This window comes from Oncorhynchus tshawytscha, linkage group LG02 (genome assembly GCF_018296145.1).
Source record: "Oncorhynchus tshawytscha isolate Ot180627B linkage group LG02, Otsh_v2.0, whole genome shotgun sequence".
Lineage (NCBI taxonomy): Eukaryota > Metazoa > Chordata > Actinopteri > Salmoniformes > Salmonidae > Oncorhynchus > Oncorhynchus tshawytscha.
The window spans coordinates 10,849,529-10,875,662 of NC_056430.1; the positions used below are offsets into that span (position 1 = coordinate 10,849,529).

The 26,134-nt window shown below is 44.6% G+C and overlaps 1 protein-coding gene across 4 annotated transcripts in view; it reads right to left on the reverse strand.

The window, feature by feature from the left end:
- Window positions 1-229: 229 nt before the first annotated feature.
- ppp1r16b (protein phosphatase 1, regulatory subunit 16B) overlaps window positions 230-26,134 on the reverse strand; it is a 170,709-nt gene continuing 144,804 nt past the window's right edge. For all 4 annotated transcript variants that reach the window (XM_042330162.1, XM_042330163.1, XM_042330165.1 and 1 more), the window contains one exon: window positions 230-361. The gene's annotated coding sequence lies outside the window, so the exon portion shown is untranslated. The remainder of the gene's footprint in view (window positions 362-26,134) is intronic.

The following is a 26,134-nucleotide window of genomic DNA, read 5'->3' on the forward strand; positions in this document are numbered from 1 at the left end:
TAGGCCTTCTCTCTATATCCAGTGTGAAATGACAATGCAGTGTGCTTAAAGTGCTATAGAACTTATGTAAGGCCTGAACCAGTTTGGGATCAACAGAGCCGTGACGACTGGGGAGACAAATGCAATGTTTTTACATGTAACAACTAATGTTGAAGTCTTGCTTCATACATTACCTAGACACAGCAAGGTAGAACATTCCCAGAGACATGAGGGAGATGCATACGTGGAAGGACACGCCCACTGCTCCATACTCCTTAAACACCTTCTTCAGCTGCTGGGCCTTGCTAGGTTTGTCCTCTTCGGGCTCTGGTACCTTGGGCTCCTCAGGGACCTTGGCTGAGGCTTCCTTTGGAGTCTGGTCCTGGTCGGGTCAGAGAGAAAGAGCGATTTAAAAAAAATGTATACTTTAATTAAAAACTGGGGAACGTCACATTGAGATTGACTCTTTTTAAAGTGTGCCCTGGTCAAGGAATATCAAAACTGGTTCCACATATCAAATAGTTAGAACGTTTTTCATACAGTCTTTGTATTCGTTGAGACTCAATGAACATTTTGAAAACGGACTACGATGCGTCAGCCACAGCCGATGAGTCAGCAGAAAACGGACTACGATGCGTCAGCCACAGCCGATGAGTCAGCAGAAAACGGACTACGATGCGTCAGCCACAGCCGATGAGTCAGCAGAAAACGGACTACGATGCGTCAGCCACAGCCGATGAGTCAGCAGAAAACGGACTACGATGCGTCAGCCACAGCCGATGAGTCAGCAGAAAACGGACTACGATGCGTCAGCCACAGCCGATGAGTCAGCAGAAAACGGACTACGATGCGTCAGCCACAGCCGATGAGTCAGCAGAAAACGGACTACGATCGTCAGCCACAGCCGATGAGTCAGCAGAAAACGGACTACGATGCGTCAGCCACAGCCGATGAGTCAGCAGAAAACGGACTACGATGCGTCAGCCACAGCCGACGAGTCAGCAGAAAACGGACTACGATGCGTCAGCCACAGCCGACGAGTCAGCAGAAAACGGACTACGATGCGTCAGCCACAGCCGACGAGCCAGCAGAAAACGGACTACGATGAGTCAGCCACAGCCGATGAGTCAGCAGAAAACAAACAGAAGCAGGTATCAGTCAAACGTAAGGTGCATTCAGAAAGTATTCAGACCCCTTGACTTTTCCACATTTTGTTACGTTACAGCCTTAATGTAAACATGTTCTTTTTGCTCTTGTCCTAATCAAAATACACACACAACCCCATTTGCAAATGTATTTATTTTTTAAATACAAAAAATGAAATATCACATAAGTACTCAGACCCTTTATCAGTGTTTTGTTGAAGCACCTTTGGCAGCATTGAGTCTTCTTGGGTATGACGCTACAAGCTTGGCACACCTGATGGCCTCCATCATTCTTAAAATTGAAGAAATTGGAACCCCCAAGACTCTTCCAAACTGAGCAATCGGGGGAGAAGGGCCTTGGTCAGGGAGGTGACCAAGAACCCGATGGTCACTCTGACAGAGCTCCAGAGTTCCTCTGTGGAGAAGGGAGAACATTCCAGAAGGCCAATCATCTTGGTAGCATTCCACCAATCAGGCCTTTATGGTAGAGTGGCCAGACGGAAGCCACTCTTCAGTAAAAGGCATGTGGCAACCTGCTTCGAGTCAAAAGGCACCTAAAGACATGAGAAACAAGATTGACTGGTCTGATGAAACCAAGATTGAATTATTTGGCCTGAATGTCAAGTCTGGAGGAAACCTGGCACCTCCCTATGGTGAAGCATGGTGGTGGCAGGATCATGCTGTGGGGATGTATTTCGTCAGGAGGGACTGGGAGACTAGTCGGGATCGAGGCAAAGATGAACAGAACAAAGTACAGAGAGATCCTTGATGAAAACCTGCTCCAGAGCACTCAGGACCTCAGACTGGGGCGAAGATTCACCTTCCAACAGGACAATGACCCTAAGCACACAGCCAAAACAACGCAGGCGTGGCTTCGGGAAAAGTCTCTGAATGTCCTTGAGTGGCCCAGCCAGAGCGCGGACTTGAACATCTCTGGAGTAGAGGTTGACCGATTATGATTTTTCAACGCCGACATACCGATTAATAGGCCGATTTTTTTGTGTGGTTTTTTTTTGTAATAATGACAATTACAACAATACTGAATGAACCTTATTTTTACTTAATATAATACATCAATAAAATCCATTTAGCCTCAAATAAATAATGAAACATGTTCGATTTTATAATGCAAAAACACAGTGTTGGAGAAGAAAGTAAAAGTGCAATATGTGCCATGTAAGAAAGCTAACGTTTCAGTTCCTTGCTCAGAACATGAGAACATATGAAAGCTGGTGGTTCCTTTTAACATGAGTCTTAAATATTCCCAGGTAAGAAGTTTTAGGTTGTAGTTATTATAGGAATTATAGGACTATTTCCTTCTATACCATGTGTATTTCATCAACCTTTGACTATTGGATGTTCTTATAGGCACTTTAGTATTGCCAGTGTAACACTATAGCTTCCGTCCCTCTCCTCGCCCCTACCTGGGCTCGAACCAGGAACACATTGACAACAGCCACCCTCAAAGCATGCTCTATCAAATCAGACTGCTCTATCAAATCATATATTTAATTATAATAAACACACAGAAATACAAGCCTTAGGTCATTAATATGGTCAAATCCAGAAACTATCATTTCGAAAACAAAACGTTTATTCTTTCAGTGAGATACGGAACCGTTCCGTATTTTATCTAACAGGTGGCATCCCTAAGTCTAAATATTGCTGTTACATTGCATAACCTTCAATGTTATGTCATAATTATGTACAATTCTGGCAAATTAATTACAGTCTTTGTTCGGAAGAAATGGTCTTCACACAGTTTGCAACGAGCCAGGTGGCCCAAACTGCTGCATATACCCTGACTCTGCTTGCACAGAACGCAAGAAAAGTGACAATGTCCCTAGTTAAAAGAAAGTAATGTTAGCAGGCAATATTAACTAAACATGCAGGTTTAAAAATATGTATTTGTGTATTGATTTTAAAGAAAGGCATTGATGTTTATCGTTAGGTACACATTGGTGCAACGACAGTGCTTTTTTCACAAATGCGCTTGTTAAATCATCATCTGTTTGTTGAAGTAGGCTGTGATTTGATGATAAATTAACAGGCACCGCATCGATTATATGCAATGCAGGACACACTAGATAAACTAGTAATATCAACCATGTGTAGTTAACTAGTGATTATGTTAAGATTGATTGTTTTTAATAAGATGAGTTTAATGCTAGCTAGCACCTTACCTTGGCTCCTTGCTGCACTCGTGTAACAGGTAGTCAGCCTGCTATACAGGCTCCTCGTGGAGTGCAATGTAAGGCAGGTGGTTAGAGCGTTGGACGAGTAACCGGAAGGTTGCAAGATCGAATCACCGAGCTGACAAGGTAAAAATCTGTCGTTCTGCCCCTGAACAAGGTAGTTAACCCACTGTTCCCCGGTAGGCCATCATTGAAAATAAGAATGTGTTCTTAACTGACTTGCCTAGTAAAATAAAAGTTTTAAAAAATATCTCTATATATATATATATATATTTTAAATCGGCAACAATCGGTGTCCAAAAATGCCGATTACCGATTGTTATGAAAACTTGAAATCAGCCCTAATTAAATCGGCCATTCCGATTAATCGGTCGACCTCTACTCTGGAGAGATCTGAAAATAGCTTGGCAGCAACACTTTCCATCCAACCTGACAGAGCTTGAGAGGATCTGCAGAGAAGAATGGGAGAAACTCCCCAAATACAGGTGTGCCAAGCTTGTAGTGTCTTACCCAAGACGACTCAAGGCTGTAATCGCTGCCAAAGCTGCTTCACAAATTACTGAGTAAAGGGTCTGAATACTTATGTAAATTGTGATATTTAAGTTGATTTTTTTATACATTTGCAAAAAATGTCTAAAAACCTGTTTTTGCTTTGTCATTATGGAGTATTGTGTGTAGTCCAGTTTAATCCAGAATAAGGCTGTAACGTAACAGAATGTTGAAAAAGTCAAGGGGTCTGAATACTTTCTGAATGCACTGTATACCATGGCTAAGGGCTGTTCTCAAGGACGACATAACGCGTAGTGCCTGGACACAGCCCTTAGCCGTGGTATATTGGCCATATACCACAAACCCCGAGGTGCCTCTATTTTTTAAAATTTTATACAAATGTGCATTTTTTGGGGTAAAAAATCTGTTTTTGCTTAGTCATTATGGGGTAGTGTGTGTAGATTTGGGTGGGTGGGGGGGGAACAACTGTAATACATTTTAGAATCAGGCTGAAAAGTCAAGGGGTCTGAATAGTTTCTGAATGTACTGTATGCAGCCTAAGTGTCTCGGGCACGCAGGGCAACATGCATGGGAAGCAGTACATGGATGAGCTGCTCTTCAGGCTACAGTAAATAACACAGCATTATGATAGAAGACTCTGGAGAAGTCTCCAACGGACTCAAACAGACGATAGGTACGGTTATATGACCAATAGAAACCTAGAAGCGGCTGCCACAGCAGAGCAGGAAATAAATAGGCACAGCCCGCTTCACCCGCACTGTTATTATAGAAAACATTTCTTTTTAACAAATCATCTGAATCTCCCTGCTAAAATGTCCTCTAAGCAGGTTTCAACTGAGCAACTAAAATAGCCACATGGCTCAGTCCCTTTCCCTCCTGTTGTTGTTTTTCTATTTGACCCAAACAACACGGGGTGAGACCAGGCTAGTGCAGTGACGCACCACAAGCCTCTCCAACAATAGACAAAAGGCCAAAGAGGCGGAGAGAAGGACAGACACGGACTGGCTTGGAAAGCCAGAGAGGAACAGAGCAGAGCAGGCAGAGAGCAGCCGTGGGAAGGTCATGTGAGTGAGTGGTATAGGGAGCATTGCCAGGGAGGCGACAAGAACAGAGGGACTGTGTGTGTGTGTGTGTGTGTGTGTGTGTGTGTGATAACAGCTTTTGAGAGGATGCAGACGGCAGACAAACACACAGCACCACCCTGACCCGGCCCAGCCCGCCACCCTCACTAGCACATCTGCTACTTTGAATGAGAGGGCCGAGGACAAACATACCAGCATTAGTTAATCCCTCTTAGGTCATGACCTTCAAGCAGAATGTTGCTGTGTTAGATGTGTTAGAAATCATGAAAATCAGGCCTATACTTGGCAGGGTCTTCCAGCCAAAAAACTAGTCTTTACCATGGACCTCGCAGCATTAACAGAACAGTGTGTCTATTCCCATCTGTTCACAGGCAGCTTTTCTTTTATAATGATGACTCAGGACCTTGTCTCAAGGTTCCTGCTGTTTTCAGAACAACCCGGGTTTATGGAGGAAAGGGGAAATTATTACGATTTATTCAAATAAGAAAATACTAAATTTTTCCCTCGTGCATCCCATCCTCAAGTTATTTATTACAGGCTCAGACGAGTAGAGCTTGACTGAAGCGGTAGCCTATGGGTGCGTTCGTAAATTCGCTCAGGCTATCTACTATTAAACGCTCGTTTAATATGGCCGGTGTCAACAAACATCGGCCCCCCAAAAAACGTAATTAAATTGTTGCCAGCAGCACAGTTAGAGTCACCAACTCTCTGGGTTTCTCTCTGAGAAACGCTCTGAACCCCCCGAGAGAGAAACGCTCTGAACCCCCCGAGAGAGAAACGCTCTGAACCCCGAGAGAAACGCTCTGAACCCCCCGAGAGAGAAACGCTCTGAACCCCCGAGAGAGAAACGCTCTGAACCCCCCGAGAGAGAAACGCTCTGAACCCCCGAGAGAGAAACGCTCTGAACCCCCCGAGAGAGAAACGCTCTGAACCCCCGAGAGAGAAACGCTCTGAACCCCCGAGAGAGAAACGCTCTGAACCCCCGAGAGAGAAACGCTCTGAACCCCCGAGAGAGAGAGAGAAACGCTCTGACGCTCTGAACCCCCGAGAGAGAGAGAGACGCTCTGAACCCCGAGAGAGACGCTCTGAACCCCGAGAGAGACGCTCTGAACCCCCGAGAGACGCTCTGAACCCCCGAGAGAGACGCTCTGAAACCCCGAGAGAGACGCTCTGAAACCCCCGAGAGAGACGCTCTGAAACCCCCAGAGAGACGCTCTGAAAGAGAGACGCTCTGAAACCCCGAGAGAGACGCTCTGAAACCCCCGAGAGAGACGAGAGAGAAACGCTCTGAAACCCCCGAGAGAGACGCTCTGAAAGCCCCCGAGAGAGACGCTCTGAACCCCCGAGAGACAGAGAGACGCTCTGAACCCCCGAGAGAGACGCTCCCCCGAGAGACGCTCTGAAACCCCGAGAGAGACGCTCTGAAACCCCGAGAGAGACGCTCTGAACCCCCGAGAGAGAAACGCTCTGAGAGAGACGCTCTGAAACCCCGAGAGAGACGCTCTGAAACCCCCGAGAGAGACGCTCTGAACCCCCCCGAGAGAGACGCTCTGAACCCCCCCGAGAGAGACGCTCTGAAACCCCCGAGAGACGACCCCCGAGAGAGACGCTCTGAGCCCCCGAGAGAGACGCTCTGAAACCCCGAGAGACGCTCTGAGCCCCCCGAGAGAGACGCTCTGAAACCCCCGAGAGAGACGCTCTGAAACCCCCGAGAGAGACGCTCTGAGCCCCCGAGAGAGACGCTCTGAAACCCCCGAGAGAGAGCCCCGCTCTGAAACCCCCGAGAGAGACGCTCTGAAACCCCCGAGAGAGACGCTCTGAAACCCCCGAGAGACGCTCTGAACCCCCGAGAGAGACGCTCTGAAACCCCCGAGAGAGAACCCCGAGAGAGACGCTCTGAACCCCCGAGAGAGACGCTCTGAAACCCCCGAGAGAGACGCTCTGAAACCCCCGAGAGAGACGCTCTGAAACCCCCGAGAGAGACGCTCTGAAACCCCCCGAGAGACGCTCTGAACCCCGAGAGAGACGCTCTGAACCCCCGAGAGAGAAACGCTCTGAATAGAAGCAGGACAGTGCGGTACTGTGAAATGAAGACTAATAACAAGTTATACAACATCCAGAGTAGTTTTAAGTTTCCTGATAGTTACAGAGCCTTTTGTACACCAAGCTACCCATATCTGGCTATAAAGTACAACCCCACAGGGACAGCATTAGGCCTATTCTGTCCCTTCTGATTCACACGTTATTCTGACACCCTGTGAACAGAGCAGAGAGGTGTGTCGGCGTCATGCTACTTGCATAACATAGCTGCCTGCAATGTACACGACTGACGTTATAATGTGGAGTAGGCCAATTACGTGTAACAAACTAGTATTTCAATCCTTTTAGAAATGTAATTACTGTGTCATTTCTCAAAACAACAGGCAGAGATCCAGCAACTGTTGACTCGACACGAAACCCTGCGCGGGTTCAGGGTCGTATTGTTTGGTGTAGCTAAGTGGGGCATGATTGCTGGTCAAACATGGTTAAATTCGGTGACAGGGAGGTTAAACAAATACCATTGAAAGTTGAACATTTACCCCTTTGAGAACAGCGGCGGAGTCTTCCAGGCCTTTCGGCGCGGCAGCAACAGAGGACAGATCCCTCATTTGCACAGTCGACGTGGGACAGAAGCGATGCTTGCAGACCTCCGCGCCCGACGTAAACAAAACCCTTTCAAGTCCAGCTATATGTCGTTTCTGTCTGTTTTGGCTTCCATTCGTCCGATGTAGTGGTAAGCTAGTGTTACAATATGTAGGGCTGAAAATAATTTTGTTGGAGAAATTAAAAGCGAACAGGGTTCCTCGAGGTAATTGTTCCCGATGCGTGATTATGAAACGAACCGAGTCCCAGTTTTTGATGGAAAACATGTCCTTCTCCCTCTTTTCTCGCTTTCCATCAGGCGAAAGTGCAGAATCATCCCGACCACCACCACCACGGACATATCCACAAAACGATCTGGAGCAATTGAATGTGTGGCTGTTACGCAACGGCCAGGTAACGTCAGCTGGTCTGTTTGTTTTAAGTTGCGCCGCTGCCCAGGTCGTGGAGTTTAAACCCAGCTCTAAAGCCGTCGCCGAGAGCCTCGCTCCGCGACACAAAAACATGGTTCCCGTCGCTAAAACTACACACAAAGGCTGGGTCTATAACGCGGATAAATTCAGATAGCAATTAACATTAGACGAGGAAGCTACTAAATGTTTACAAGAATAGTGTAGATATTAATAGCAGGTTGATCGCTATCAACACGCTGTCCTCATCTCGCTCTGCTGATTAGAGTGAGACAACCAATGAGGACATTCACTGTTCCACCAATAACGAGCCCGTTTGTAAGGAGAAAAAACCTTAAAGTTACAACAATACATGTAACCTACATTATACCATATGTAGTTGCGCACTCCCGGATCTTTGCAATAGGTGACATGGAGCCTAATGTTATGTGTAGTCTAGATCAACATGTAATGTAGGCTACATTACGGCTTTGTATTTGCCATAATTATGCATATTGAACTATGTTTGGAAGCAGATATAGACCATTTATAAACTGTCATTTTAAACCAATGCGTGACCAATATCAACAACAAAAGTTATGTTTGCCACAGCATTTAATCAGCCCTCTCCTCTCTCTCTCTCTCTCTCTGTTTAGCACAGTATGACAGTGCGTGTCTAACATCATGGAGGGTGTCAAATATTTCCCCGTGCTATACAGGTGTAATATGAAGCTCCGGCCAGTCCTACTAATGATAGCTCTGCCTCTTCGTGGACTAAAGGAAGTTAGATATTGAATAACCTAAAAGGAGGGAGGAGGGGGGCTCAGTTAGTTAAAGGACCATACTGTTATAATGTTCACTCTTACTGTTGTAAACAACATTCACTCCTACTGTCGCTCTATAGTTTAGAGAAAATACCAGTATTATTCCCTAACATCGCTTCAAGCAATAATACTACTGCGCTCATAAAGTCTGTCTACAATTGTTACCTCCTGTTTCATGCTCTATCCTGTAGCCTGCCTTGCGACCTACCAACTGAAAACCAACTGCAAACCAACTGAATTTTTAAATATTTGTTTTTATCTCGAGCAGATACTAATTGTGTCGATAGAGATAAGGTTATCCACGTGACCAGTTACACCACGGATGAGTGGAGGCGTTGCTGAGCAACTGAATTTCTGCCTTTGCAGTATGTCAGGCATGTCCTTGCTGTGTGTGTGTGTGTATGTCAGGCATGTCCTTGCTGTGTGTGTGTGTATATGTCAGGCATGTCCTTGCTGTGTGTGTGTATTTCGAATTTTTGGAAGTGTGTCAGTATCGTATAGTTGCATGTCTGCATGGTGGGTGGAAGTTCAAAAGTCAGTCTGTCTTTCTTTCACAGGAAGTGGATGCGTGCATGGTTAAACCACATGACAACCAAGTCTTAAACGTAACTTTCTCACCTATAGCTAGCTCTTAGATTCTGATTTGAATACCGGTATAAAACTATTTCTGTTGCTGAATGTAAAACTCACTATGCTCTCTTTTACAACCCCGTTACAACAGTACTCCATAACTCCTTACTACCATCCCCACTAAACATTAACAAGGCAGGGGAGTTATTATGTTCCTGATGAAGTCTGGAGCATAATTTAATGTCTATCTATAAAATTAAAATTACCTGGGAAATATATATCTGTTTGACGTGTTTTAAAATAAAAAAATACACATTTTTATAGTAGACCCCAACACACACACACGCACACGCACACACACACACACACACGGGAAATTGTTTATCTAAAAAAAAAAACAGCAACGTTGCAGTTCTTGACACACTCAAACCAGTGGGCCTGGCAACTACTACCATACCCTAGTCAAAGGCACTTAAATATTTTGTCTTGCCCATTCACCCTCTGAATGGCACATATACACAATACATGTCTCAATTGTCTCAAGGTTTAAAAATCCTTCTTTAACCCGTCTCCTCCCCTTCATCTACACTAATTGAAGTGGATTTAACAGGTGACATCAATAAGGGATCATAGCTTCACCTGGTCAGTCTGTCATGGAAAGACCAGAGCAAGTAAAATCTTACTTGCTGAAACAACATTAAATAGTTTCAACCATGTTCCCACTTCTTGTTTTTTTTATTTATTATGTTATAGAGCATGAAAATAGGATGTTACCCAATACGTGAAAGGCCACAGTCAGTTAATCCCCACAACGTGCAGACTCTGCAAACAACAACTGTGGATTATTGTCACTGCAAACGCTCAGCAAGATGCAGACTGGCTACCATGTAATCACATAATCAATGCAATGAACATACCTGTCTGTCTAAACATAGCACAATGATAGAAAGCAAACACACAACCCCCTCTTCTGTTTCTGCTTTGTGACATACTGTAGGGGGCAAGTTGAGAAACCAGCAGATGTGGTAGTGTAGACGGATAGCTGCAGTAGCGTGTGGACAGAAACCAGCAGATGTGGTAGTGTAGACGGATAGCTGCAGTAGCGTGTGGACAGAAACCAGCAGATGTGGTAGTGTAGACGGATAGCTGCAGTAGCGTGTGGACAGAAACCAGCAGATGTGGTAGTGTAGACGGATAGCTGCAGTAGCGTGTGGACAGAAACCAGCAGATGTGGTAGTGTAGACAGATAGCTGCAGTAGCGTGTGGACAGAAACCAGCAGATGTGGTAGTGTAGACGGATAGCTGCAGTAGCGTGTGGACAGAAACCAGCAGATGTGGTAGTGTAGACGGATAGCTGCAGTAGCGTGTGGACAGAAACCAGCAGATGTGGTAGTGTAGACGGATAGCTGCAGTAGCGTGTGGACAGAAACCAGCAGATGTGGTAGTGTAGACGGATAGCTGCAGTAGCGTGTGGACAGAAACCAGCAGATGTGGTAGTGTAGACGGATAGCTGCAGTAGCGTGTGGACAGAAACCAGCAGATGTGGTAGTGTAGACGGATAGCTGCAGTAGCGTGTGGACAGAAACCAGCAGATGTGGTAGTGTAGACGGATAGCTGCAGTAGCGTGTGGACAGAAACCAGCAGATGTGGTAGTGTAGACGGATAGCTGCAGTAGTGGACAGAAACCAGCAGATGTGGTAGTGTAGACGGATAGCTGCAGTAGCGTGTGGACAGAAACCAGCAGATGTGGTAGTGTAGACGGATAGCTGCAGTAGCGTGTGGACAGAAACCAGCAGATGTGGTAACGGATAGCTGCAGTAGCGTGTGGACAGAAACCAGCAGATGTGGTAATGTAGACGGATAGCTGCAGTAGCGTGTGGACAGAAACCAGCAGATGTGGTAGTGTAGACGGATAGCTGCAGTAGCGTGTGGACAGAAACCAGCAGATGTGGTAGTGTAGACGGATAGCTGCAGTAGCGTGTGGACAGAAACCAGCAGATGTGGTAGTGTAGACGGATAGCTGCAGTAGCGTGTGGACAGAAACCAGCAGATGTGGTAGTGTAGACGGATAGCTGCAGTAGCGTGTGGACAGAAACCAGCAGATGTGGTAGTGTAGACGGATAGCTGCAGTAGCGTGTGGACAGAAACCAGCAGATGTGGTAGTGTAGACGGATAGCTGCAGTAGCGTGTGGACAGAAACCAGCAGATGTGGTAGTGTAGACGGATAGCTGCAGTAGCGTGTGGACAGAAACCAGCAGATGTGGTAGTGTAGACGGATAGCTGCAGTAGCGTGTGGACAGAAACCAGCAGATGTGGTAGTGTAGACGGATAGCTGCAGTAGCGTGTGGACAGAAACCAGCAGATGTGGTAGTGTAGACGGATAGCTGCAGTAGCGTGTGGACAGAAACCAGCAGATGTGGTAGTGTAGACGGATAGCTGCAGTAGCGTGTGGACAGAAACCAGCAGATGTGGTAGTGTAGACGGATAGCTGCAGTAGCGTGTGGACAGAAACCAGCAGATGTGGTAGTGTAGACGGATAGCTGCAGTAGCGTGTGGACAGAAACCAGCAGATGTGGTAGTGTAGACGGATAGCTGCAGTAGCGTGTGGACAGAAACCAGCAGATGTGGTAGTGTAGACGGATAGCTGCAGTAGCGTGTGGACAGAAACCAGCAGATGTGGTAGTGTAGACGGATAGCTGCAGTAGCGTGTGGACAGAAACCAGCAGATGTGGTAGTGTAGACGGATAGCTGCAGTAGCGTGTGGACAGAAACCAGCAGATGTGGTGTAGACGGATAGCTGCAGTAGCGTGTGGACAGAAACCAGCAGATGTGGTAGTGTAGACGGATAGCTGCAGTAGCGTGTGGACAGAAACCAGCAGATGTGTAGTGTAGACGGATAGCTGCAGTAGCGTGTGGACAGAAACCAGCAGATGTGGTAGTGTAGACGGATAGCTGCAGTAGCGTGTGGACAGAAACCAGCAGATGTGGTAGTGTAGACGGATAGCTGCAGTAGCGTGTGGACAGAAACCAGCAGATGTGGTAGTGTAGACGGATAGCTGCAGTAGCGTGTGGACAGAAACCAGCAGATGTGGTAGTGTAGACGGATAGCTGCAGTAGCGTGTGGACAGAAACCAGCAGATGTGGTAGTGTAGACGGATAGCTGCAGTAGCGTGTGGACAGAAACCAGCAGATGTGGTAGTGTAGACGGATAGCTGCAGTAGCGTGTGGACAGAAACCAGCAGATGTGGTAGTGTAGACGGATAGCTGCAGTAGCGTGTGGACAGAAACCAGCAGATGTGGTAGTGTAGACGGATAGCTGCAGTAGCGTGTGGACAGAAACCAGCAGATGTGGTAGTGTAGACGGATAGCTGCAGTAGCGTGTGGACAGAAACCAGCAGATGTGGTAGTGTAGACGGATAGCTGCAGTAGCGTGTGGACAGAAACCAGCAGAGTGTGGTAGCTGCAGTGTGGACAGAAACCAGCAGAGACGGATAGCTGCAGTAGCGTGTGGACAGAAACCAGCAGATGTGGTAGTGTAGACGGATAGCTGCAGTAGCGTGTGGACAGAAACCAGCAGATGTGGTAGTGTAGACGGATAGCTGCAGTAGCGTGTGGACAGAAACCAGCAGATGTGGTAATGTAGACGGATAGCTGCAGTAGCGTGTGGACAGAAACCAGCAGATGTGGTAGTGTAGACGGATAGCTGCAGTAGCGTGTGGACAGAAACCAGCAGATGTGGTAGTGTAGACGGATAGCTGCAGTAGCGTGTGGACAGAAACCAGCAGATGTGGTAGTGTAGACGGATAGCTGCAGTAGCGTGTGGACAGAAACCAGCAGATGTGGTAGTGTAGACGGATAGCTGCAGTAGCGTGTGGACAGAAACCAGCAGATGTGGTAGTGTAGACGGATAGCTGCAGTAGCGTGTGGACAGAAACCAGCAGATGTGGTAGTGTAGACGGATAGCTGCAGTAGCGTGTGGACAGAAACCAGCAGATGTGGTAGTGTAGACGGATAGCTGCAGTAGCGTGTGGACAGAAACCAGCAGATGTGGTAGTGTAGACGGATAGCTGCAGTAGCGTGTGGACAGAAACCAGCAGATGTGGTAGTGTAGACGGATAGCTGCAGTAGCGTGTGGACAGAAACCAGCAGATGTGGTAGTGTAGACGGATAGCTGCAGTAGCGTGTGGACAGAAACCAGCAGATGTGGTAGTGTAGACGGATAGCTGCAGTAGCGTGTGGACAGAAACCAGCAGATGTGGTAGTGTAGACGGATAGCTGCAGTAGCGTGTGGACAGAAACCAGCAGATGTGGTAGTGTAGACGGATAGCTGCAGTAGCGTGTGGACACACGGTATTTCCCCGTTCCATCAGACACTCTATTGCTTGCCCTTAGTTTGTCCCGCCACGACGATCGTCTTACTCGTTCTAGGGTACAGACACAGGGTATGTGTTTGAAATGGCACCCTGTTCTCTCTATAGTGCACTACTTGGGCCAGGGACAGTTCTCACTGTGACTGTAGATAACAGATAAGCTGTTTCTGATCTTAAGCGATATATAAATGTACACTCACCGGCCAGTTTATTAGGTCCGTCCATCTAGTACCGGGTCAAACCTCCCTTTGCCACCAGAGCAGCATGAATAACTCTACCTACATGTACATATTACCTCAATTACCTCGACTAACCAAAGGCCCTCGCACATTGACTCTGTACTGGTACCCCCTGTATATAGCCTCCACATTGACTCTGTACCGGTACCCCCTGTATTTAGCCTCGCTATTGTTATTTTAATGCTGCTCTTTAATTATTTGTTACTTTTATTTCTTATTTTTTTTCAATGTATTTTTCTTAAAACGACATTGTTGGTTAAAGGTCTTGTAAATTAGCATTTCACTGTAATGTCTACTACACCTGTTGTATTCAGCATTTCACTGTAAGGTCTACTACACCTGTTGTATTCAGCATTTCACTGTAATGTCTACTACACCTGTTGTATTCAGCATTTCACTGTAATGTCTACTACACCTGTTGTATTCAGCATTTCACTGTAAGGTCTACTACACCTGTTGTATTCAGCATTTCACTGTAAGGTCTACTACACCTGTTGTATTCAGCATTTCACTGTAAGGTCTACTACACCTGTTGTATTCAGCATTTCACTGTAAGGTCTACTGCACCTGTTGTATTCAGCATTTCACTGTGAGGTCTACTACACCTGTTGTATTCAGCATTTCACTGTATGGTCTACTACACCTGTTGTATTCAGCATTTCACTGTAAGGTCTACTACACCTGTTGTATTCAGCATTTCACTGTAAGGTCTACTACACCTGTTGTATTCAGCATTTCACTGTAAGGTCTACTACACCTGTTGTATTCAGCATTTCACTGTGAGGTCTACTACACCTGTTGTATTCAGCATTTCACTGTAAGGTCTACCTACACCTGTTGTATTCAGCATTTCACTGTAAGGTCTACCTACACCTGTTGTATTCAGCATTTCACTGTAAGGTCTACTACACCTGTTGTATTCAGCATTTCACTGTAAGGTCTACTACACCTGTTGTATTCAGCATTTCACTGTAAGGTCTACTACACCTGTTGTATTCAGCATTTCACTGTAAGGTCTACTACACCTGTTGTATTCGGCACATGTGACAAATAAAATGTGATTTCTGCGATGGCCACTCGCTGTAATGTTCCAGGAAATACGTTTCCACTCCTCAAGGCTCCAGTGTTGGTGATCGCGTGTCCACTAGAGCCTTTTTCTTGGTTTTAGCTGATAGGACTGGAACCCGGTGTGGTCGTCTGCTGCAATAGCTCATCCGTGACAAGGATCGACCAGCTGTGTGTTCCCAGGATGCCGTTCTGCGCACCACTGTTGTACTGCTCCGTTATTTGCGGCCTGCCTGTTAGCTTGCACCATTCTTGCCATTCTCCTTCGACCCCTCTCTCGTCAACGAGCTGTTTTCACCCACACGACTGCCACTGATTGGATGGCTTTTCTTTGTCGCACCATTCTCGGTAAACCTTAGACACTGTCGTGCGTGAAAAGCCCAGGAGGGCATTTCTGAGATACTGGATCTGGTGCGCCTGGCACCGACACTCATGCTGCGCTCAATGTCGCTTAGGTCACTTGTTTTTCTGATTTTAACATTCAATCGAAGAGTAACTGAATGCCTCGATGCCTGTCTGCCTGCTTTATATAACAAGCCACGGCCACGTGGCTCACTGTCTGTAGGAGCGAACCGTTTTTGTGAAAGTGGTGCTGTACCTAATAAACTGTCAGGTGAGTGTATATTCTAATTTACAATATCAATCAGGGACTTGGCTTCTTCATTCCAGTCTGAGTTCACACAGCTCCTATCTTTATTGCAGTTTACAGTTTCTTTTTACTAGAGCACCAGTTTTCCAAAACATTTTTTTTTCTCAAAATGGTATTATCATTTGATAATTTAATCATTTGATCATTTAATCCTCTATATATTTATGTTCAATAGAATATGGTAAACAGATGTAGAACATGGTAAACAGATGTAGAATATGGTAAACAGAATATGGTAAACAGATGTAGAATATGGTAAACAGATGTAGAATATGGTAAACAGATGTAGAATATGGTAAACAGATGTAGAACATGGTAAACAGATGTAGAACATGGTAAACAGAACATGGTAAACAGATGTAGAACATGGTAAACAGAATATGGTAAACAGATGTAGAATATGGTAAACAGAATATGGTAAACAGATGTAGAACATGGTAAACAGATGTAGAACATGGTAAACAGATGTAGAATATGGTAAACAGAATATGGTAAACAGATGTAGAACATGGTAAACAGATGTAGAACATGGTAAACAGATGTAGAATATGGTAAACAGATGTAGAACATGGTAAACAGATGTAGAATATGGTAAACAGATGTAGAACATGGTAAACAGATGTAGAACATGGTAAACAGATGTAGAATATGGTAAACAGAATATGGTAAACAGATGTAGAACATGGTAAACAGATGTAGAACATGGTAAACAGATGTAGAATATGGTAAACAGATGTAGAACATGGTAAACAGATGTAGAACATGGTAAACAGATGTAGAACATGGTAAACAGATGTAGAATATGGTAAACAGATGTAGAACATGGTAAACAGATGTAGAATATGGTAAACAGATGTAGAACATGGTAAACAGATGTAGAACATGGTAAACAGATGTAGAACATGGTAAACAGATGTAGAACATGGTAAACAGATGTAAACTAACATCAAACATCATTACTCATCCATAATCTGTCAAAGCAGTTAAGAGGTTCTGAATCAGTCAGGGAACTGTTTAAGTGCATACCCTGCTAACCTGGGTTATTTGTCATAATGGTGCCCCACACTGAATCTTGGGAACACAGCAGAGAGAGGTTCTAACCCCACTAAGCCACCGTACCCAAAATTAGCAGTGTGCAACTCTCAATGGAATAGAACTCTTAGATCTCTCAATTAGAATCAGAATGTTTAGAACTGGAACACATTCTACTTCTATGGGAGAACTCCTAGTCCTGAGAGGAGCAGAGGGGACTGAGGGACTGGGGTTTGTGCCAACTGGCCCAGTCTGAATGGAACACAGTAGAGCCTAAAGGACAACACAGCCCAAAGAGATTAGGTTAATGCAGAACCTGTATCATATGATTTACATAGCTGTGAGTGTCTCTATTTCCTTCTCTGTGTCTGCATGGTGGCCTACATTCACAAGACAAATATTTGGCAGAGTAAGATAACTTGCTGAACGTCTGACACGGATCTATTAGGCTTTGTTTCACTGTACCACGGTACTACAGTACGTGTATTCAAGTCTCATAGGCACACATTGCTTTGAGACTGAAACTATAAGCTGTGAAGAGGCCAAAATGTGGATGGATTGATTTTTTTTCTCTTTTTCTTTCTTTCTTTCTTTCTTTCTTTCTTTCTTTCTTTCTTTCTTTCTTTCTTTCTTTCTTTCTTTCTCTTTTTTTCTCTCTCTCTCTCTCTCTCTCTCTCTCTCTCTCTCTCTCTCTCATGAGAGTTATGGCTGTGACGGATACTGGCAGTCTGCATGCAGCCTATAGTGAGGGACCCTAGCGACCCCACAGCACAGCCAGTGAATTGGTATTTCTTCTGAAAGGAGCAGAGGTCCTCTGCCAACACCAAGAGCCTGACAGCTGCTGAACGGATGGCAGAGGGCCGTCTTTCTCTCTGCACAGACACACCAAGGCTGACATAGAGGAGAGGACAATTTGGGGTGGGGGGGGTCGAACTAGAGATTGACAATGCAACAGGTATGGCTTTAGATATACATTGAAGACAACAAAATGCTCAAAATATACAATTTATTCCAAATATGTTAATGCAACCATCAGTATTTTCCAGTAATTACAAAATCAGTCATTTTTAATAGTTGTTCCTTATTAACAACAAATCATTATAACACAAATGTTGATCAACCATCAGAGCAAAGACAGATTCATTTGCAGCACATCAGACAGTTTGCTTGATAGACAAGCACTGGCTGCAACAATCAGGAAAGAACAGTCGGAGAGGCATTTTTGTAAACTTGGGTCCATTGGTCACATAATATATTTCAGATTTCAAACACCCCTGGGAAGACGTACAGTGAAACAGTATTTGCCCCCTTTCTGATTTTTCTCTACTGTTGCATATTTTTATACTGACTGTTAGCAGGTCTTCAACCAAAACCTAATATTAGATAAAGGGAACCTGAGTTTACAAAGAACAGTCATTTTATTTATTTAATTAACAAATGGGACCCATGTCATCCCAAAAATTATACTTTTCAATCATCTGTCCATAGAACATTCTTCCAGAAGTCTTGATGATCGTCATTTTGGCAAACTTGAGTAAACTTTTTGGACATGGGTTCCATTATGGGGTGGCAGGTAGCCTAGTGGTTAGAGCGTTGGGCCAGTAACCAGCAGGTAGCCTAGTGGTTAGAGCGTTGGGCCAGTAACCAGCAGGTAGCCTAGTGGTTAGAGCGTTGGGCCAGTAATCAGCAGGTAGCCTAGTGGTTAGAGCGTTGGGCCAGTAATCAGCAGGTAGCCTAGTGGTTAGAGCGTTGGGCCAGTAATCAGCAGGTAGCCTAGTGGTTAGAGTGTTGGGCCAGTAACCAGCAGGTAGCCTAGTGGTTAGAGCGTTGGGCCAGTAACCAGCAGGTAGCCTAGTGGTTAGAGCATTGGACCAGTAACCAGCAGGTAGCCTAGTGGTTAGAGCATTGGGCCAGTAACCAGCAGGTAGCCTAGTGGTTAGAGCGTTGGACCAGTAACCAGCAGGTAGCCTAGTGGTTAGAGCGTTGGGCCAGTAACCAGCAGGTAGCCTAGTGGTTAGAGCGTTGGGCCAGTAACCAGCAGGTAGCCTAGTGGTTAGAGCGTTGGGCCAGTAATCAGCAGGTAGCCTAGTGGTTAGAGCGTTGGGCCAGTAACCAGCAGGTAGCCTAGTGGTTAGAGCGTTGGGCCAGTAACCAGCAGGTAGCCTAGTGGTTAGAGCGTTGGACCAGTAACCAGCAGATAGCCTAGTGGTTAGAGCATTGGGCCAGTAACCAGCAGGTAGCCTAGGGTTAGAGTGTTGGGCCAGTAACCAGCAGGTAGCCTAGTGGTTAGAGCGTTGGGCCAGTAACCAGCAGGTAGCCTAGTGGTTAGAGCGTTGGGCCAGTAACCAGCAGGTAGCCTAGTGGTTAGAGCGTTGGGCCAGTAACCAGCAGGTAGCCTAGTGGTTAGAGTGTTGGGTCAGTAACCAGCAGGTAGCCTAGTGGTTAGAGCGTTGGACCAGTAACCAGCAGGTAGCCTAGTGGTTAGAGCGTTGGACCAGTAACCAGCAGGTAGCCTAGTGGTTAGAGCATTGGGCCAGTAACCAGCAGGTAGCCTAGTGGTTAGAGCATTGGACCAGTAACCAGCAGGTAGCCTAGTGGTTAGAGCGTTGGGCCAGTAACCAGCAGGTTGCTAGATTGAACACCCGAGCTGACAAGGTATAAATCTGTCATTCTGTCCCTGAACAAGGCAGTTAACCCACTGTTTCTTGGCCGTCGTTTAAAATAAGAATTTGTTCTTAACTGACTTGCCTGGTTAAACAAAATTGTTTTTATGCCTGGCAAAAACTAAACACTGCATTCCACAGTAAGAACCTCATACCAACGGTCAAGCATGGTGGTGGCAGTGTGATGGTTTGGGGTCAGCATGGTGGTGGTAGTGTGATGGTTTGGGGTCAGCATGGTGGTGGTAGTGGGATGGTTTGGGGTCAGCATGGTGGTGGTAGTGTGATGGTTTGGGGTCAGCATGGTGGTGGTAGTGTGATGGTTTGGGGTCAGCATGGTGGTGGCAGTGTGATGGTTTGGGGATGCTTTGCTACCTCAGGACCTGGACGACTTGCCTTAATAGTAGGGAACCATGAATTCTGCTCTGTATCAGAGAATTCTACAGGAGGATGTCAGGCCGTCCGTCTGTGAGCTGAAACTGAAGTGCAGCTGGGTCATGCAGCAAGATAATGATTAAAAACACAAGTCTACATAAAAATGGCTAAAGAGCAACACATTTGAAGATTGGAATGGCCTAGTCAAAGTTTAGACCTAATCCCTAGTCCCAATTGAGATGTTGTGGCAGGACTTGAAAAGAGCATTTCATGCTTGAAAACCCACACATTGCTGAATTAAAGCAGTTCCGCATGGAAGAGTGGGACAGAATTCCTCCACAGCGACGTGAGAGACTGATCAACAACTACAGGAAGTGTTTGGTTGGAGTCGTTGCAGCTAAAGGTGGACTGATCAACAACTACAGGAAGTGTTTGGTTGGAGTCGTTGCAGCTAAAGGTGGACTGATCAACAACTACAGGAAGTGTTTGGTTGGAGTCGTTGCAGCTAAAGGTGGACTGATCAACAACTACAGGAAGTGTTTGGTTGGAGTCGTTGCAGCTAAAGGTGGACTGATCAACAACTACAGGAAGTGTTTGGTTGGAGTCGTTGCAGCTGAAGGAGGCACAACCAGTTATTGAGTATAAGGGGACAATCACTTTTTCACACAGGGGAATTTGGTGTTGCATAACTTTGTTTATGAAATAAATTAAATAAAGAATGTAATTGTTGTGTTATTTGTTCACTCAGGTTTCCTTTATCTAATATTAGGTTTTGGTTGAAGATCTGATAACATTCAGTGTCAAAAATATGCAAAAGAAGAGAAAACTAAAAAGGGGGAAAATACTTTATCACGGGAACAACGGCCACTAAAACACCCTTCTACCATAGTAAAACACCCTTCTACCATAGTAAAACACCCTTCTACCATAGTAAAACACCTTTCTACCATAGTAAAACACCCTTCTACCATAGTAAAACACCCTTCTACCATAGTAAAACACCCTTCTGACATAGTAAAACACCCTTCTACCATAGTAAAACACCCTTCTACCATAGTAAAACACCCTTCTACCATAGTAAAACACCCTTCTACCATAGTAAAACACCCTTCTGACATAGTAAAACACCCTTCTGACATAGTAAAACACCCTTCTACCATAGTAAAACACCCTTCTACCATAGTAAAACACCCTTCTACCATAGTAAAACACCCTTCTACCATAGTAAAACACCCTTCTACCATAGTAAAACACCCTTCTACCATAGTAAAACACCCTTCTGACATAGTAAAACACCCTTCTACCATAGTAAAACACCCTTCTACCATAGTAAAACACCCTTCTGAAATAGTAAAACACCCTCCTGCCATAGTAAAACACCCTTCTACCATAGTAAAACACCCTTCTACCATGGTAAAACACCCTTCTGACATAGTAAAACACCCTTCTACCATGGTAAAACACCCTTCTGACATAGTAAAACACCCTTCTGACATAGTAAAACACCCTTCTACCATAGTAAAACACCCTTCTGAAATAGTAAAACACCCTCCTGCCATAGTAAAACACCCTTCTACCATAGTAAAACACTTCTGACATAGTAAAACACCCTTCTACCATAGTAAAACACCCTTCTACCATAGTAAAACACGCTTCTGAAATAGTAAAACACCCTCCTGCCATAGTAAAACACCCTTCTACCATAGTAAAACACCCTTCTACCATGGTAAAACACCCTTCTGCCATAGTAAAACACCCTTCTACCATAGTAAAACACCCTTCTACCATAGTAAACACCCTTCTACCTCACCTTCTACCATAGTAAAACACCCTTCTGACATAGTAAAACACCCTTCTACCATAGTAAAAAACCCTTCTACCATAGTAAAACACCCTTCTACCATAGTAAACACCCTTCTACCTCACCTTCTACCATAGTAAAACACCCTTCTGACATAGTAAAACACCCTTCTACCATAGTAAAAAACCCTTCTGCCATAGTAAAACACCCTTCTACCATAGTAAACACCCTTCTACCTCACCTTCTACCATAGTAAAACACCCTTCTGACATAGTAAAACACCCTTCTACCATAGTAAAACACCCTTCTGACATAGTAAAACACCCTTCTACCATAGTAAAACACCCTTCTACCATAGTAAAACACCCTTCTGAAATAGTAAAACACCCTCCTGCCATAGTAAAACACCCTTCTACCATAGTAAAACACCTTTCTACCATGGTAAAACACCCTTCTGCCATAGTAAACACCCTTCTACCTCACCTTCTACCATAGTAAAACACCCTTCTGACATAGTAAAAAAACCTTCTACCATAGTAAAACACCCTTCTACCATAGTAAACACCCTTCTACCTCACCTTCTACCATAGTAAAACACCCTTCTGACATAGTAAAACACCCTTCTACCATAGTAAAACACCCTTCTGACATAGTAAAACACCCTTCTACCATAGTAAACACCCTTCTACCATAGTAAACACCCTTCTACCTCACCTTCTACCATAGTAAAACACCCTTCTGACATAGTAAAACACCCTTCTACCATAGTAAAACACCCTTCTGACATAGTAAAACACCCTTCTACCATGGTAAAACACCCTTCTGACATAGTAAAACACCCTTCTACCATAGTAAAACACCCTTCTGCCATAGTAAAACACCCTTCTACCATAGTAAAACACCCTTCTGCCATAGTAAAACACCCTTCTACCATAGTAAAACACCCTTCTACCATAGTAAACACCCTTCTACCTCACCTTCTACCATAGTAAAACACCCTTCTACCATAGTAAAACACCCTTCTACCATAGTAAAACACCCTTCTACCATAGTAAAACACCTTTCTACCATGGTAAAACACCCTTCTGACATAGTAAAACACCCTTCTACCATAGTAAAACACCCTTCTACCATAGTAAAACACCCTTCTGACATAGTAAAACTCCCTTCTACCATAGTAAAACACCCTTCTGACATAGTAAAACACCCTTCTGACATAGTAAAACTCCCTTCTACCATAGTAAAACACCCTTCTACCATAGTAAAACACCCTTCTACCATAGTAAAACACCCTTCTGACATAGTAAAACACCCTTCTACCATAGTAAAACACCCTTCTACCATGGTAAAACACCCTTCTGACATAGTAAAACACCCTTCTACCATGGTAAAACACCCTTCTGACATAGTAAAACACCCTTCTGACATAGTAAAACACCCTTCTACCATAGTAAAACACCCTTCTGAAATAGTAAAACACCCTCCTGCCATAGTAAAACACCCTTCTACCATAGTAAAACACCCTTCTGACATAGTAAAACACCCTTCTACCATAGTAAAACACCCTTCTACCATAGTAAAACACCCTTCTGAAATAGTAAAACACCCTCCTGCCATAGTAAAACACCCTTCTACCATAGTAAAACACCCTTCTGCCATAGTAAAACACCCTTCTACCATGGTAAAACACCCTTCTACCATAGTAAAACACCCTTCTACCATAGTAAAACCCTTCTACACCTTCTACCATAGTAAAACACCCTCCTGCCATAGTAAAACACCCTTCTACCATAGTAAACACCCTTCTACCTCACCTTCTACCATAGTAAAACACCCTTCTACCATAGTAAACACCCTTCTACCTCACCTTCTACCATAGTAAAACACCCTTCTGACATAGTAAAACACCCTTCTACCATAGTAAAAAACCCTTCTGCCATAGTAAAACACCCTTCTACCATAGTAAACACCCTTCTACCTCACCTTCTACCATAGTAAAACACCCTTCTGACATAGTAAAACACCCTTCTACCATAGTAAAAACCCTTCTACCATAGTAAAACACCCTTCTACCATAGTAAACACCCTTCTACCTCACCTTCTACCATAGTAAAACACCCTTCTGACATAGTAAAACACCCTTCTACCATAGTAAAAACCCTTCTGCCATAGTAAAACACCCTTCTACCATAGTAAACACCCTTCTACCTCACCTTCTACCATAGTAAAACACCCTTCTGACAAAGTAAAACACCCTTCTACCATAGTAAAACACCCTTCTGACATAGTAAAACACCCTTCTACCATAGTAAAACACCCTTCTACCATAGTAAAACACCCTTCTGAAATAGTAAAACACCCTCCTGCCATAGTAAAACACCCTTCTACCATAGTAAAACACCTTTCTACCATGGTAAAACACCCTTCTGCCATAGTAAAACACCCTTCTACCATAGTAAAACACCCTTCTACCATAGTAAACACCCTTCTACCTCACCTTCTACCATAGTAAAACACCCTTCTGACATAGTAAAACACCCTTCTACCATAGTAAAAAAACCTTCTACCATAGTAAAACACCCTTCTACCATAGTAAACACCCTTCTACCTCACCTTCTACCATAGTAAAACACCCTTCTGACATAGTAAAACACCCTTCTACCATAGTAAAAAACCCTTCTGCCATAGTAAAACACCCTTCTACCATAGTAAAACACCCTTCTACCATAGTAAACACCCTTCTACCTCACCTTCTACCATAGTAAAACACCCTTCTGACATAGTAAAACACCCTTCTACCATAGTAAAACACCCTTCTGACATAGTAAAACACCCTTCTACCATGGTAAAACACCCTTCTGACATAGTAAAACACCCTTCTACCATAGTAAAACACCCTTCTGCCATAGTAAAACACCCTTCTACCATAGTAAAACACCCTTCTGCCATAGTAAAACACCCTTCTACCATAGTAAAACACCCTTCTACCATAGTAAAACACCCTTCTACCATAGTAAAACACCTTTCTACCATGGTAAAACACCCTTCTGACATAGTAAAACACCCTTCTACCATAGTAAAACACCCTTCTACCATAGTAAAACACCCTTCTGACATAGTAAAAACCCTTCTACCATGGTAAAACACCCTTCTACCATAGTAAAACACCCTTCTGACATAGTAAAACTCCCTTCTACCATAGTAAAACACCCTTCTGACATAGTAAAACACCCTTCTGACATAGTAAAACACCCTTCTACCATAGTAAAACACCCTTCTACCATAGTAAAACACCCTTCTACCATAGTAAAACACCCTTCTGCCTCGTCTTCTGCCATAGTTCATGTTTAAAGGATATCTGATAAAAGTTGTGGCTTTGTGACTATATGGTATGAATACCTGGAGTACAAGGTCACAACAATACCAATAATATTGACAACTAATGCAATTTGTGGACAGTTGACCAAAACATTGACTGTACATTTAAATGTTGTCGACACTATACACAGGCAGGGCAGGGCAGGGCAGGGCAGGGCAGGGCAGGGCAGGGCAGGGCAGGGCAGGGCAGGGCAGGGCAGGGCAGGGCAGGGGAGGGCAGGGCAGGGGAGGGCAGGGCAGGGGAGGGCAGGGCAGGGCAGGACAGGGGAGATGGCGGAGGGTACAGGAGATAACCGAGGAACAACACTAGTCTCGCACACCAGACTTCCTCCTCAAGGTCTGGCCCTGATACAGTCTCTGTTACGTGGGTTAAACCCCCCCCTTTTAGGACCGTAAGGGACGCCGTCGGGAGAGGAGAGGTGAGGGTAGCGGTTTTGTGGTGCTACTACTACTGCAGACTGGAGGGGTAGCAGTTGGCCACTACTGTAGGCCTTTGCTCTATAATGTAGCCACAGGTTAAAGAACAATAAGAACTGAACCAGCCTCCTCAACTACTTCCTCCTATACTAGTTGCTCCTTCAGCCTGGTTCCAAATCGTTTTTTTTTTTTGCTACCTTACCAACTTATTGTCACTCATTGACCTGACAAGTCCAGAAGGAGTTGACAAGAGCAGGAACAGACCGTCACCCAGGCTACTAGTTGTTTCCCACGGTGGAGGTGTTTAGCATTTTTTAGAAGGTAGCTCCTTTACTACCAGGGTTGGAACACAGACACACATTCTAGAAGAGTAGATGTAGTAGTCGTAATGTTTGTACACTACTACAGTACCACACACATTGTCTGAGTGAGTGGTGTTAAGAGTTGACTATTGCTAGTGTAATTGTTATAGTGTAGTGGGTCTCGTAAAGTTCAAGCACTGTCTGAGGCGAATCAATATCATACTTAATACATTACAGCACTTTATTTCACATTAATGAACACTTGTGTTAGAGAAAACTACAGTGTCTGTGACAATACAATGGTGATTTAAACACACTGTACACACTCCTCAGTTCCCTAGACAACACCGTATCTACTGTGTGTGTTGTACTGACCATGTCAAATACAAACAAGATATCAAATCGAATTTTATTGGTCACATATACATGATTAGCAGATGTTATTGCGAGTGTAGTGAAATGCTTATATTCCAATAGTATGTTGGTGCCACCCTTAAACAAGCTAGCCTGGT